Here is a 16,779-nt window from a genome sequence, read left to right as displayed (position 1 = left end):
GAAGAATGGGTAGAAAAATAAAGAAATATTAAAGGTAGTATGGAACCTTGGAAAGTTTTGTTATAAGTTAGCAGTCATTTAAAAGAGCTCATTAGCATTTGATAACCTTTTGCAGTTGGCAAAGTACTGTTCTAAAGGTTCTATTATTATATGGTAGACAAGTTGCAATTAACAAAATAGGGAGGAATGAAAACTCAATCTATCAGGAAATTGCCAGTTAGCAGGACAGGGATTAAGAATATAATTGTAGTTTGAGAAAATGCATTAATAATTAAAAAGTCAAGATGGCCCACCCCTTAGAAACTCATGTAACAGGGAATTTATAATAAAAATTATAGCATTTATTAGCTGTGAGAAGAGAAAACTTCACTCCTGAGCATGAAGACTTCTAAAAGAGGACAGGCTACCTGGTTTTCCTACCTGGAAAGATTCCTGTCCTTTTACTCTTTAGTCTGGTCATTACTCTTACCACTCTCAGTCCTCTTTTGAATGTTCTATGGGACCAAAATAAAACCATACAAGTAACTGTCCCTGTACTAAAAATAACAATAACAAATTTAAAAGGAATCCAAGTAGGAAATCAGGACTAGATATATATATAAAAAGATTTCTTAGGACAAATTAGAGTCAGCACTACCAGCATGTTTATTTTATTAGCAATTACAAAATCTAGAATTTATCCTAACAAATTTCAGAAGTCTCTTGTGGTTGATTTAAATATGTTCAAATAAGTCTCACAGATACCACTTAGTATCTGTTGCTTTTATTTACCTCTTTCAACAACGGTGGCATCAACTCCTGAAGAAAAGGCATGATTAGTGAGAAGATAGACAAATCATTTTTGTAAATAAATCCAGCAAATCACACCCTCCCCAATTCTCCAAGTCAGACTTAGGCTGGTTCAGCTCACTCTCTAACAGACAGAAAAGGGGCAAAATCTTTATGCTTAACACATCTTAAGACATTCTAGAATTACTAGAAAATTGAATCCAATAGCACATTAAAAAGATTACTACACCATCATACATCTCAGGGATGCAAGGATGGTTCAACATGCACAAATCAGTAAACATGATACACCACATTAACGACATGAAGGATAAAAAATAATGACTGTCTCAACAGATGCAGAAAAGGTATTTGATAAAATTCAACACCATTTCATAATAAATAGTCTGAATGAATTAGTAATAGAAGGTATATACATCAACATAACAGAAGACCATAGGTAAAATAGGCAACAATCAGTAATATATTGAATTGGGGGAAGAAAAACTCTTTCTAACATCTGCATACCTACTTTCACCCCTTTCATTCAACAGAATATTGGAAGTCCCAGCCAGAACAATCAGGCAAGAGAAAAAAACAGCATCCGATTGGAAAATAAGTCACAGAATTGTTACTGTTCACAGATGACATAGTCTTATATATAGAAAGAGTTCATCAAAAACTATTCAAACTAATAAATTTACTCAGTAAAGTTGCAGGATGCAAAATCAACATATAAAAATTAGAGTTACTAGAGTTGCTATTTGCCAACTGTGAATTATCTAAAATAGAAATCAAAAAAGCAACCCTGTTTACAATAGCTACAAAAACAGAAACAAAACCTTAGGAATAAATTAACAAAAGAAGTGAAGGATCTCTATAATAAAAATGATAAAACATTGATGGAAGAAATTCAAGAGGACACAAAAGAATATCCCATGTTCATGGATTGGAAGACTCAATATTGTTAAAATCCTTGTGTTGTCATGCACAGTGGTGCACGCCTGTAATCCTAGCAGCTTGGGAGACTGACCCAGGAGGATGGCAAGTTCAAAGTTGACCTGAGCAAAAGCCAGTGCTAAGCAACTCAGTGAGATCCTGTCTCTAAATAAAATACAAAATAGAGCTGGGGATGTTGCTCAGTGGTTGAGTACCTTGTGCTACAGGAAATCTATAGATTCAATGCATTCCCAAATACCAATGATATTCTTTGAAGAACTAGATAGAATAATCCTAAAGTTTGTATGGAACCAAAAAAAGACCCTAAATAGCCAAAGTAATCTTGAACAAATAGAACAAAGCAGCAAAAAAAAATTTACACTACTTATCTTAAAAATTTACTACAAAGTTCCACTAATCAAACCAGCACGGTATGGACATAAAAACAGACACATAGACCAGTGTAACAGAATAGAGTGCCTATAAGTAAACCCACATATCTATAGCCATTTAATTTTTGATAAAGGTGCTAGGAACATGTATTGAATAAAGAACGGTATTTTTAATAAATTGTGCCAGCAAAAGTATGTATACACATGGAGAAGAATGAAACTAGACTCATAGAATGAAACTGGTAATATAATCTTATCAGTTATAAAACCAACTCAAAATTGATTAAAGATTTAAATATAAGACATGAAACTAAACAAAGAAAACACAGAGAACTGCTTCAGGACTTTGGAATGAGCAAAGTTTTTTGAACAAGACCCCGAAAGCATAGGAAACAAAGCAACAATAGACAAGTGGTATTACATCAAATTAAGAAGTTTCTGCACAGCAAAATAAATAATCCCATCAGAGTACAAGACACCTACAGAATGGGAGAAAATGTTTGCAAGAGATTAATATGCAGAATATATAAAGAATTTGAAAATCTCAATAGAAAAAGAAAAAATGTGATTTAAAACCACCTAGGCAATATACCTTATGAAATATTTCTCATAAGAAAATATACAAATAGCCAATAGGTATATTAAAAATGTTCATCATCACTAATCATCAAGGAAATGAAAATCAAAACCACAATATGATATCATCTTACTCCATTAAGAATGGCTATTATCAAAAAGACAAGGAAAACCGACTCTTACACAGTGATAGTGGGAATGTAAATTATTACATCCACTATGGGAAACAGTATGAAGCCTCCTCAAAAAATTAAAAATACAACTACACATGATCCACCAATCCCACAACTAGATACATAATATCTAGTGAGAATGAAATCAGTATGGCAAAGAGACATTTGTATTTTCATATTTATTGCAGCCCTATTCACAATAGCCAATAAATGAAAACATCTGAAGTGTCCATCAATAGATGAAAAAAGAAAACATGGTACATACACGATGGAATATTACTCAGCCATGCAAAACGAAATCACATCATTTACCTCAACATTAGAGATCATAATGTTATATGAAATATATATATATACATACATACATATTGAAATAAGCCAGGCACAGAAATCCAAGTACCACACGCTATTTTATTCATATGTGGAATGTAGAAAAAAATCAATCTCATATAAATCAAAAGTAAAATGGTGATTACCAAAGGCTTGGGGAGTAGGAGTTAGGGGTATAGTTACCTAGGAGTAAGAAGTTCTGATATGCTATTGCACAGTAGGAGTAAAGATACAAAGCACATACTGTAATTTCAAAAAGTTGGAAGAAAGGATGGTAAATGCTTTCACCATAAAGAAATGACAAACATTTGCAACGGCAGATGATTTAAACATCACACAATTTATACATGTATCAAACATCACATGGTATCTCATTAATAGGTATAATTTTATGTTTCATGTAAAAATAATTTTATGTTAAAAATAAATTTTTAAAAATAAAATAATCAGTAAAATATACATTCCAGGAAAGTAACTCCTTTTTTTTCCAAATGTGTAATTTTCATATTTTTATAAGAAATCAGAAGGTCATTTTTCTTTGTTCTTCTGCTGTCTTTAATTTTGGGAGCTAAATAGATCCTCCCAGACCCTGGACTAAAAATCTGTATAGGACACATTTCAGAAACTGGCTTAATAAAATAAAGGGTTAGTTACATAAATTTAAGTAACAAAATATAAGTCTAAGCTGATTTGAATACATCATAAATTATCATTCCTTGTTCTTCCACATACAAAATTCCTTACCATGCCCCACTTCTTAAAAGTTCTGTTATATCCCAGTGGGATCCAGTTGGGGACCATGACTTAACACATGAGCCTTTTCAGGACATTCTAGATCCAAACTATAGAAGCACTAATTTTCAGCATTAGTTTTCTAGGGCTTTTGTAACACTAAACCATAGAGAGGGTAGCTTAAACAACAACAAAAAAGTATTTTCTTATGGTAAATCAAAAGTCAAGTTACTGGTCAATTAGGTTCCTGGAGAGGGCTATCATCCTAATTTGTCCACTGCCTTATCACTGTGCTCTCACGTGGCAGAGAGAAGGCATAAGCACACTGGGGGCTCTTCCTTTTCTTACCAGGGCACCAGCCCTATTAGACTAGGGGCTTAATCTTAAGACCTCATTTAACTTTCTTACCTCTTCACAGGTTCTGTGTCCAAATACAGTCATATTGGGGGGCTAGGACTTTCAACATATAAATTTCAGAATATACAAATATCAACATTTTGTTTAAAAAATATGCTTTAAATGCGTGTATTTACTTTAAATATATCATCATCTTCTAGCTTCCATTGGTTCTGTTGAGATGTCAACTCTGAGTGTAATTGTAGCCCATTTTGAGGTAATTTTTTTCCATGTCTCCATCATTTTACAGATGATCTTTATGTTTGTGATCATCGTCAATTTTACTAAGATTTACCTCAGCAAGGACTTCTTTCTATTAAACTTGTTGGAATCCAAATGTTCCACTTTGGAATGTCCTTAGCCATTGCTGAAATATTTCTTCTGTCCCATGTCTGTCCCCTCTTTTCCTGGAAATACAATTTGTTCACAGTTTAGACTTTCTCATTCTGTTCTCTGTGCCTCTTACCTTTGCTTCCATATTTTTATCCTTTCCTCTGTGTTTCTTTGTAGAAACACTTAGTAATTCTCTCACTATTTGCATCTAAACTAGTGTTAAACCCATTATTTGGTTTTAAATTTTGTTATTTTTTTTCTTCTGGAATAATAAATAATTACTTTTCTATTTCATAAAATATCACTTGATGAACTGTAAAAATTATGAAAAGTTAAGTTGCTAAAATTCTTTTAAAAACATAAATAACTATTCTTTATTATTGTTCTAACTAAAAAGCAACAAAAATCTATATTCATTATAATTATAGTACTCTTATATGTATGTGTGTATCTGTGCGTTCATAGTAGAAAAGACCAAAAGAAAATTTATCAAATTATAAATATTGATTTTATTTGGAAAGTGGGAAAATAGAGATTAAAATATTTGTCTTTATATATTTCAAATATTAAAAAAGCATATGTCAATCAATTTTAACACTTTAATAATAAGCCTAGTGTAAAAACATGCATTCATGAATAAATATAAAAAGTGTAGTCTTTCATTCTCTTTCTTTTCTCTTTCTCTTCTCTCCTATGTTCCTGAGATGATCACTATTATAAAATTAGGGTACAGCCTTTCAGGCCTTTACTAGTGTTTGCTTATGTGTGTATGAATATAGTTGATATATATGTTTATTTTTCCGATAGGACAAGGCTTCCACTCAGATTTACTAAAGAGTGAAGATGTATGGTTTTAATCAATTGAGAATCGTGTAATTGTACTTGCCATAATTACTCACTTGGACCAAAACAGAAAGAAAGAGAGGAAAAAAAAAATGAGTGGTAGGCCTGAGGAGCAGATAATTCTACAATGAAATTTTTTGCTTGTGCACTGATAGATTTCCAGAGTAAAATTGTAAATTGGATGGAGAGCAAAATAAATTTATTTAAACTGCTGGATAAAACCCATTATTAGATCAAACTAACCAGTTTGTAAAATTTTATTAAAATAGAGTTGCAAATATCAACCTATATCTCATATATCAGGGTAATTATCATGCATCAAACATTTGTTCAGCTGTATTTATGCACGCAGGTGTTTTTAGCAGGTCATGATGTGCAAATGCTGACTGCAAATTAACTCTTGTTCTCGGAGTGTGTGTGCAGAACCCTTTGGCGTTCCATGACAATGCCTTGGATGATGCAGGAGAACTAGTGGGGATTGGGTCTACAAAAGCCTGGACGTGAAGGTAGGAGAAAGTGAAAAAACTGAAGCTCATGGTTCCATGTGAATTGTACTTCATGCATTCAGTTTCAAGGGTTAAAGTCTCAATAAAGACAAGATGACATCCATTAGCTTCATTAAGACCGCTTCTCTTCCACTGGTTCCCTTAAAGAGGACTACTTGACCCTTGGCTAATGTCTTCAGCTCTTAAGGAAGAACATCTTACAAGAAGGGCCAAACAGGGCCTTGTTGAGTTTTTTTGGACCTCAGTAATGCTGCCCTTAAATTTTACTCAAATGGTTGAAAAAATCTGTTTTTGACAAATCTTGTCTCCTAGAATTAACATTCAAATATTTTCAGTTTCTTGTGACATCACTAGGGTCAAATTGTGTGATTAGCTTCTATTGTTACAAAAGCCCTAGAAAACTAATGCTGAAAATTAGTGCTTCTATAGTTTGGATCTAGAATGTCCTGAAAAGGCTCATGTGTTAAGTCATGGTCCCCAACTGGATCCCACTGGGATATAACAGAACTTTTAGAAGTGGGGCATGGTGGGATAAACAAAAACTGAGAAAATTCATTGCTGGAAGACTGATTGTAAAAGAATATCCAAGGGCATTTTTAGTAAAGAAGATATAACCAGATGAAGGGTATAAAAAAAAAAGAAAAAAGAATAAGAAGTAGTAAATAAGTTGTGAGTAAATATATTTGAATATTGATTGGTAAAACTAACATCAAAGAATAGCACTTACATGGAGGTGGTGATAAATGGCATTAAAAATGCTCTAAGATTATTAAACTCCCCAAGAACAGGTTAAAAATAACAGTATTTAATTTTGATAAGCCAAGGATGCATTTATAATCCTTTAGTTAACACTGACAATACATAAATTTTAAGATTTTAAAGGATAAGAGAAATGGAAAATATTAAAAATATCAATCCAAAAGGAGGAGATAAGAAATAAAAGGGTGAATACAAAGAAGATAATAAGATGGCAGATTTAAATAAAAGTAGATCTGAAATAATCAAATTTAAATGTAATTATTAAACATACTAATTAAAAGATGGACTATTAAACTATATTTAACAGACAAAAATCAACTATATGCTATATAAAAGACATATCTGAATACGAGAATTCAGAAAAATAAGAATAAAAGGATGGGGTGGTAATTAGTATAAGATATATTCCATGCTTATATAAGACTTCAAACATTAACAAAGAAAATTCATATAGTTAAATATAGCTAAATAGATTTTAAGATATAAGTAAGTAGATTTTAAGAGCAACATGTAATAAAATGATAATAATAACAAAAGTTTTAGAGGCTCAATTGCAGGAAAATGGAACAATTCTGATTAGAACAATTGATACACACAACAACATAGTTCAAAATACATAAGCATAATTGACTGAAGTACAAAAGAAAGAAAGTCTAATTCAAATTTTAATAGTAACACCAGCAAAAAAAAAAAAAAAAAGAAATCCAACTGAACCTAGAAAACTCTACAAGTATAAGAAAAACTAAAATGGTTGTTGACTTATGCCACTGAGCTTTGGGGTGGTATGCAATAATACAGAAGTCATGTAAGTTCCACTGCCCAAGAGTTAAGAGTATGCCTCTCAGAACTTGGTGTCTGGCCCTTCCAGTTCCTTAGTGCTCTCCTAGGACGTGATGGACACATGAAGAACTGTAAACTTACATAGCACTTTCTGGAATAGTTGCTTCCCAGCACTTACTGTTGTTGATCAACAATTATATATCCATGAGATGGCTAAAATTCATAACTTTCCTATGTACATATATGAATATCCCACAGTGAATCTCACCATTGTGTACATTCACAAGAATGGGGTGGTAATTAGAATAAGATTATATTCAATGCTTATATAATTATATCAAAATGGGCTCTACTGTTGTGTAAAACTAAAAAAGAACCAATAAAATAAGATTTTTTTAGAAAAATGGCTAAAATTAAAGAGGAAAGAATAATATCAAACAAGAATTATTATGCATTTTTAGTAAGCATATAATTAAACAAATTTAGAAGCCATTCTAGTATTATCCACTAAAGATAAAAATATTCATACCCTATGTCCCATCAAGTCCACTCTGGATGTAGACAAGTACATATGCATTGGATATATGTATAAGAATATTCATAGTAGAGTTATTCATAATTTCCCCAAACTGAGAACTCCCAAATTTTATGACTGTTAGAACAAAGAAATAGAGAATATTCCAACAATGGAGTAGTATAAACCAGTTAAAATTAATTAATTATGTTACTTGCAAAAACATGAAAAAAACCTCATAAATACCTCACAACTTTCAGCAAAGAATGTCAAATATATAATAATGTGTAATTCCTCTTGGAAAGTAGTCATTACTAAAGCATATCATTTAAAAGTATACCTGTGGGCTATAATACTCCAAAAGAAAGTGAAGAGAGGCACTACAAAGTCAAAATTGTGATAATCTCTGTCAAGAAGAATGTAAAAGATAATAACAGGACAGGAGATGAAGAAAATCTTTTTGAAAATCTGTCAAGGTTCTACTTCTTGAAATAGAACATTTGGGTGGGTTATACAGACAATCACTTAAAAATAATTTATTGAGTTGTAACTTTTTGTTTGTTTTGTGTTTTGTTTTGGTTTTATATGCATGCTTTATAATTTTTTAAATGTTTGGTATAAATAAATAAATGAAAACCTTTTATGAAAATGTATAACCTTTCCTGCTGTGATCTAAAGAACATGGCACAGTAGCAAATTTAAAGTTCCTTAACACTCTGGTGATGGCCCACATTCTTTTTTGAATGTGTATCTGCTTCCCTTTCTAAATCTGTCAGTGTAGGAAGCAAAAATTTAATTAATATAAAAATCATTTAAAAACAGATGCTGATGTAATAGAACATTTAGTTTTCATATAAAACACTACATAATTCACTTGTAATTATTTATCCAAAGCAAATAAAGGCATATGTTCACAGAAAGACTGACACAAGAACACTCAAAACCACTTTATTTATAATTGCCCCAAACTTGAAATAATACAAGTGTAATAACATAATTTGCAGTGTATCTACACAACACATTGAAGAAGAATTTGTAGTGTATGCAAAGAAATACTTTCCAGCAATATGAAGGATTACACTACCAATTCACCCAACCACAGGAATGAATCCAGTGACTTGTTGACGACTGGATCTTCAGGGTAGGGAAAACCGTGGTACGCATTACTGACCAATTTCCACGAGGTAAATATTCCCCCCAGAGCCCATGACAGCTACCAACTGGAAGTCAGTGAATGCAGAGTTGGGAAGAGATGAACACCACTGGCTCTCCACCTCAACTGAGCTGGCTTCCAAATGCTGCTGGATGAATTTCACAGTTTTCTGATTTAAAGAAGGCCAGGCACAAAAGAGTACGCTTTTTGCAATTTCAGTCCTATAAAGTTGTACAGAACCAATATAAAATGAAAAAAAATAAATAAAGTGGTCCCATCTGGGGCATTAGTGGATTTCCTGGGAAAAAACAGGAGGAAACTTTCTGGACGGAAATATTCTATACTGTGGTAAGTCTGGGTGATACACAGGAATATCCATTTGTCATAACTGTACAGGGAAGACTTGTGCATTTCAAAACATACAAATTTTTCTTTAAAATGAGCCATAGAAAAATAATAAGATGAATCATTTTGAAGACAGTGAGTGAAAGTATATATAAAAATACAAGAAAGATAGGAAGTTGATGATTACTGAAACAGGATGTTGGGTATATGAGAACTTATTATATTAATCTGTTTACTGTATATAGATTTAAAATTTCCTGCAAAAAGCATAAATGGATGTAAATTCACAAATTTTTCTATGCAGTATGATGACTTTTTCTTTATGCAGGGGTCCTCTTGTGTCTTTAGATATGCATTACCCCCTATATTTCTGGTTGTTTTGCATTTATAGTAGAAAGACAACTTAAAAACAAATGTAAAGCCATCTTATACATAATTTTAAATCGTTAAATATTTTTCCCATACAGTTTTTCCCTTTTACATTGTTTTATCTATACATAATTGGAGAGGTTTTTTTTTTTAGTCACCTTAATTTATTGTGTCTTTCCCTAACATTAAATTTAGCTGCCATAAAATCAATAAACCTCTTTCATTTTAAATTTATGTAATTTTAAAGCATGTAATTAAAATAATAGTATACTTGGTTCTTAAAGATTTTGGAACAAACTCAAACCAAACTAAAACTCAGTTAACCCTTGATAAGCAAATAAAAACTCTACAACTCGAGTGATATGCAGGGAAACCAGGGTATATCAGAATACTTCTTAACCGTTCTCAAGCTTGCTGTATTAGGTGACATCTCCCATTCTCTCTATCAAACACATCCACCAATGTCCACAACTATTAGAGTCCTAGATTGTCTCATAGAAGCCTGTTAATCTATAATTTGCCTGAATTATGCACTATTGATAAATTCATTCTTAACTAAAATGCGTATCATGCTGCCTATGGAAAAATGTATTTTGAGTATCCACTTACACACATTTCCACTTTCCACTAACAGCAGTTTTACCAGCATTGACCCCTTAGGACATGAGGAGAGATTTATCAGTAACTTGCAAACTTGGTGCTTCTACTTAAGTCACAACACCAAACTCTCTCAATAATCCGAAGAAGAGGCAAAGATGACGTACTTTCTAAATTAAAATTAATTGAATTCAGATAGTATGAATTTCAAGAAAACTGATATAAAATGAAAAATAAATATTAAGAGTTGTCACCTTGCCAGGAGTGGGGGTGCATGCCTATAATCCCAGCAGCTCAGGAAACTGACGAAGGCGTATCGAGAGTTCAAAGCCAGTCTCTGCAATTCAGTGAGACTCTAAGCAACTTAGAGAGACCCTGCCTCTAAATAAAATATTAAAAAGGACTGGGGATGTTGCTCAATGGTTAAGCACCCCTATATTCAATCCCCAGTAGCAAAAAAAAAAAAAAAAAAAAAAGAACATTCACCTTGAGGGATGGTGGGTAGTTTACAGAAAAGGGATATGAGTGAATTTTATACATATGCAAAGAGTATCCACCCACAGGGACTTTGGAGCAACAATCTGATATACTCCTAGGAATGGATGAAAGGAATAAAGAAAACCAGACCCAGCTCTATTTATCTGTTTATCTAGCCTGAACTCACCTTGGACAAAAGATTGTTTGTCTGTTGTATTGTTTTACTTCCTGGAGAGGAAGTTAGAATATGAATAAAGAATGATTTTTTTTGTTCTGTAAGAAACTATGGTAAGGTATATTCTGGCCAACGGATTGCCTTCAATGGTTAACAATGAGCCTTCCTCTTGGTCCTTTAAAAGTCAAGAGAACAGGACAGAATAACAACTCTGTGACTGACAGATCCACAGAAAACCTCTGAACACCTGTGCAGACTGACCCTGAGGCCAGTAGTTCCATTCATGTGCACCTTTTGGAAAATCTAGGTAATCTGACCCCCTGCATTCTCTCTTAAGGTTAAGAAAACTTAATTTCATATACAATAATAGAAAGAGAGCACTTAACTTGCACCAGGGATTATCTCATTTGAACTTCCCTGTAGACCTGGGAGTAAGGGAGGAATAATCATTATCCATATTGTTAAAAATGGTGAAAAGTTGCTGGGATAGTTTGAAGAAGAATCCCCAGATTGCCTAGCTAACAAAAACTAGAGCCTGGATTCCAACCCGTGTGATCTGACTCCAGGGTGCACAATATTAACCACTAAGAAGTCAATTCATTAATGCAATGTAGAGAGTTGGGGGGAACATTGGCAAAGTACGATTATGACTAGCCAGCAAGCTAAAAGATGTAGCTAATAAATTCTGGCCTCAACCTGGCCAGTGATCCAATATCTCTAAGAGATGATAACAAAAATGGTCTGATGAAAAAAAAAAACTAGCAGAGAAATTTTTATGTCTATATTTTATTTAGAGACAGGGTATTTTATTTATTTTATTTATATAAACACATATAGACAAACATGTGTTTGCTCCTAATGTACTTCCTCTGTCTCAAGGACAGGAGGCAAACATGTCTGAATTTGTAAAAAAATGAAAACAAAGTCGTAAAATAAATGATTTCAATATATACTATGAGGCGTTTAAAATCTGATAATTCATGTCTGATGCAAGCAGCATGAATATGTAATGGTACACATTTATTTCTTCTGTTTTCTTCATGAAAGCTGGGGCAAACATGATAATGTTCTAAAATGCAAGAGAATGCTGTTAAAAAAAATTCAGGCATCACCTCTTACTCTGTCTTCCCCCTTGGCTGGAAAAAAATGTAGAGTTCTTTTTGAACCGGCCAAGAGGGGAGATAAAATAAAAATACATTTTTCTATCTTATCAAAAAGTTAGAAAGAACAGACCATATAAACATTATTGCTAAACACAATGTTCCAAGACCCTTAGGATAAATAATTACAGAAATAGATATCTTATTGTTTAAAAACAACTCCTTGTTCACCATCTTCAGATATTTTTCTCCTGTGATTAAATGTATCAAAGTATTATAAGAAGATAATAGCATAAATAGTCACATGAATGTGGGCAAGTCACTAAAATTCTTATCTAAGAAGCTGGTGTCAAGGCTCTGACTCTGAATTCTCCTCGAGTCTTATGTAGGTCTCTACTATGGCATAGTTGAGATGAGAAGGACAATGAAGAGATTATCCATATGTTCATTCAAATTCCTCCTTTCACTTCTCCATTCTGCATAGAGATACCTACGAAATGGTAGAGTCTGAGCTAAACGAGGCATTTGACATCTCTGACAGTTTGCCTCTAGCAGTGTGTCTGAGTTTTGAAAAGTCATTAGACTTCAGTGTTATGTATTCCAAAGCCCCATGAAGCTGGAACTGTTGTGATAAATCTTGTAAAAAAAATAATAATCTCATTTGAGTAGCAATAGAAAAAAGAAAGAAAAAAGGCCTGAATAACACTTACAGGAAGCTCCAGCTGATTGGAAATAAATGGGCTCTGTCCTCAGCAACAGCTGCAACAACAGCAGGCTGAGCCTTGATAGGTGGACAGGCACAGAACAAACTGGGCTGGGGCCTGGAATTTCCCGAAATGAAATCTGAGAACTGTTTAGGTTGACCTTTTCTCTCTCAGCACAGTTGACCCCTAAGAAACAAGAGATGACACATCCCAAAGCGCACTAAACTTTTACAAGGACATCTCAAAAAAAAAAAAAAAAAAAGAAAAGAAAAAGAAAAAAGAAAAGAAAAAAAGAAGAAAGAAAAGTAAATGTTGGAAAATCATGGGAGTCCTCTTGCAATGCTGGGAGAATAACTAGGTTGGCTTGACTGCCTTATATTTGAGGAACAAAGAAAGAGATTATTTAACAATTATATATGCTGGGTCTGTTATGGAATGCTTAGTTTCCAGAAAACAGATTTATCTGACGATTATAACCAGGCTTTCTATGCTGCAGGACCCACTTCCACATAGCAGTCAGGGTTACAATGACATAAAACAGAGCACCATGAACTGTATTTAGAAAGGCTGATCTGGGTTTGTGTGTGGGGGATTAGTGGCAAGAAAGATTGAAATGCAACATGAAGGGGGAAATACGTTCTTTTTCAATAGCATGACAGCCTCAACAGTGATTTCCAGAGAATTGAAGAAAGAATTTTTCTTAGCGGAAAAATCACTTAAGTGAAGTCACTTCCTGGTAAATGCATAAAGATACACCTTAAAACTAGGTTCATCGTATAAAAAGTAGGGCCATTCTGACACCCAGCCTCTCAGTTGTCCACTTCCATCTAGCCTAACATAATGGACCTAGTAAGTTGAAATATAACTAGAAATACTTATGCTGGCTATGACTGTATCAAGTCACTCTGTCCTTGCTTTGCTCGGTTGGATCCTTATAATAGATTCTTAAGTAACCGAGTAAAAAGTATACCCCACTTTCACAAGCATAAAAGAAATAAGAGCTATCATGAGGACAATCTAGTAGGAAGTATATAGAAATGGAATTCTTGAGAATTACATAGTTGGGAGAGAACTTGAAAGTGGTTTGACCATAAAGTTTGGAAACAGGCAAATGCTTGCATTTGTCAGTGCTAAAGAATGCCTTCAGTTGATGAACGAAGAGAAGACCATCCAGAGTATTCTAGAGGGTGGTGAACCACCTCCATGGCACTAGGGTGGTAGAGTTGGATGTCATACAGAGACTGATACAGATGCTACAGCGCATGCCATGCTCATTGAAATTTTGGACTACACCTTGTGAATGAGGGCAACACACTGAACATACCACATATGATAATAAGATAACATCCATGAACTATTCACACGTATTTTCCTGTTTCTGGGTTTTACTGATACCCTGCAAATTCCTCTTCCATTGAACAAAGCAAGTAAACGTGTTCTGACCTCTTCTGGATGTCCAGGTCAAAAATCTTATTGACAATATGAGTAGAAGATGTCAGCTCTTGAAAAACAAAGAGGTGTGTGACCTCTGTAAAACTGTCCAGAGAATGGACAAGAAAATTAATATTCTTGTCATCCATGCTGTCAACTAGACCTCATAATGGAAACTGCCACACATAAACTCCATTTAACCCTTATGAACTTGCAAGGTAGTCACAGTGCCTAATCCTCATTACCACCCTGTAAAGTGCTTTGTAGGCTACAAAAAGGTCAAGGAACTGGGATTTAACTCATTTCTTCTACTCTTAAAGTTAATCACTTCTTCTCCATGCCACATTATTTATACCAATTTTGCAAATGCATAAAACGGGACTGTAAAAGGTTGAAAGTTTGCCTAAAATTATAGAGGCCATATATGACAAAATTGACATTAAAACCTGGGACTTTCTGATTTTGAAGTCCCATGTTCATTTCTACTGTACAGCAGGATTTTTATATGTCCTTTTAAAACCAAGGATAAAGAGGGAAGGCACAAGAAAATCAGGAGGGGACTTGAGATCTGAGTTTTTATGCTAGACAAGCATGGGATTGACATGTTAAAGAAAATAAATTTCAGAACATTTATTGTTCTGCATTTCTACAGCTTTGAGTGGTTGAATTGGAACCATCCCAGAATTAGTCCTAAAGTAAAGATGAAATCACTGCACAATATTTTAATGGATAGGAGCACAGCTCTAATGAGATTAGGTTTAGGACTTCAGACTGCCCAACTTTTCTCTGTTCTAGAGCCAAAATGCAGAATTTCCGCTACACAGCCAATTCAGAAACACACCCTGTTGGTCACAAGTAGGACCTGGAGGGAGAGCATGGGTCAGCACACTTGTTATCATTGCCAGAAAAACAAAGTCCAAACACATGCCCTGTGGCTGGTGGGTCAGAGCTACTAGTTTCATATTGTATCCAATGAAGAGCCCTTTATAGTGGGCAGAGAAACAAACAATATGGGCTTCATCTGTGGATTCTATCAGGTGCAAAGTTGCTAGCCCAGGAAAAGATGTCCTCCACTGTGCTTCCTCAGTAAGGATTACATTCCCCACCTGTTCCCCTCCAGTCCCCTCAGAGGCAGAGTTCCCTGGGAAGTAAATGTGATCCAGCTTGTGATAACACCACAGAAGAATGGGGCCACCCAAACACAGTAGCACTGTGATCAGCTCTTGGCTTCAAAAGTTTAGAATCAAATTTTATAATATTTTGAATATTTTTTAATGACCTTAGGGAAGTACTTTAAAAAAGAAAAAAGAGCTAAGGTTTTAGATATAGAAAGACCTCCATTAGATTGAAAAGTCTGTTCTTTCTTTAGCTCTGAGCATCCTCAGACAATGGGGGGCATAGCCATTGAATTTTATATGGTCATAAAAATCACAAGGAACATTATTCAGAAAATCAAAATTATACAGTGCACCAAATATTGTATATAACTATCTTCCTTTTGGGGAGTGGGCCTAGGAAAGTAATGCATTCCCTTTGTAAATTTCAATTAAAGAACAAAAGCAGCTCTGTCAGTAGTTTATTTCCAGGGAATGTGATTATACTGACACATTGTTATGCCCTGAAAAAGAGCTAGTCTCTAAAAGAGACTTTTGGCTAGGTTTTTTTTTTTTTTTTCTATTAGAAACTAGAAGAGTCCTGGGTTCTTCCTCTTATATCTCATGAAGCCACTAGTTTTTAACTTGTTTTTTTTTTTTTTCTTGCCTTAGTTAGTCTGGAAGTTAGGATTAAGACCCTTTTAGGTCCCAATGGCCTAAAACACACAGTCCTTGCTTTCTGCCTTTCCTTCTTAATATATATATTTGCATATACATATTTATAGTCAAGAGTTCATCTCTACTTTCTCCAAAGGGCTTGATTGTCTAGTGAAACATTCCAAACACAGATCCAAACTCCACTTCCTAAACTTCTGACCTGCTTGCCACCGTGGCATAGTTATATGTAATACTTTACCTGTGTTTTGGTATTTTGCATTGCTATCCAAGCAATGACATCTAGTAATACTGGAAATAGTTATCGATTCCACCTAAATCTACAAATATGAGCTGCATGTGAATAAAGGAAAGAGGACATCAAGGATCTCCGGCACACCAATAGTTTAGCCTAGCAGTCCTTTGAAATGTCCCAAAGTACAGGGAAATGTGTGTGCACACATTAACCATTGAACCCAAAGAATTAGTCACCTAGTTATTAAAGAAACACACCCTGGTTCACCCCGACTTAGTGTTTGGCACTTCTATACCAGCTAAATATTGCCTTGCTCAAATGCTCTCTGCTAGCTAGAGGTCAGTTTGACAAATTTATTTATGCATCACAGATTGCTGTCTGGG

At 34.1% G+C, this 16,779-nt stretch overlaps 1 long non-coding RNA gene across 1 annotated transcript in view; it reads right to left on the bottom strand.

Moving 5' to 3' along the window:
* Positions 1-13,031, bottom strand: part of LOC120888267 (uncharacterized) — a 107,839-nt gene extending 94,808 nt beyond the window's left edge. The window contains exon 1 of the long non-coding RNA XR_013440443.1: positions 12,968-13,031. This is a non-coding gene — a long non-coding RNA (uncharacterized LOC120888267). The remainder of the gene's footprint in view (positions 1-12,967) is intronic.
* Between the last annotated feature and the right edge of the window lie 3,748 nt (positions 13,032-16,779).

The sequence above is a fragment of the Ictidomys tridecemlineatus genome, chromosome 6, assembly GCF_052094955.1.
Source record: "Ictidomys tridecemlineatus isolate mIctTri1 chromosome 6, mIctTri1.hap1, whole genome shotgun sequence".
NCBI lineage: Eukaryota > Metazoa > Chordata > Mammalia > Rodentia > Sciuridae > Ictidomys > Ictidomys tridecemlineatus.
The sequence above is the reverse complement of the archived record's forward strand: the minus strand, read 5'-3'. Positions and strand labels throughout refer to the sequence as shown.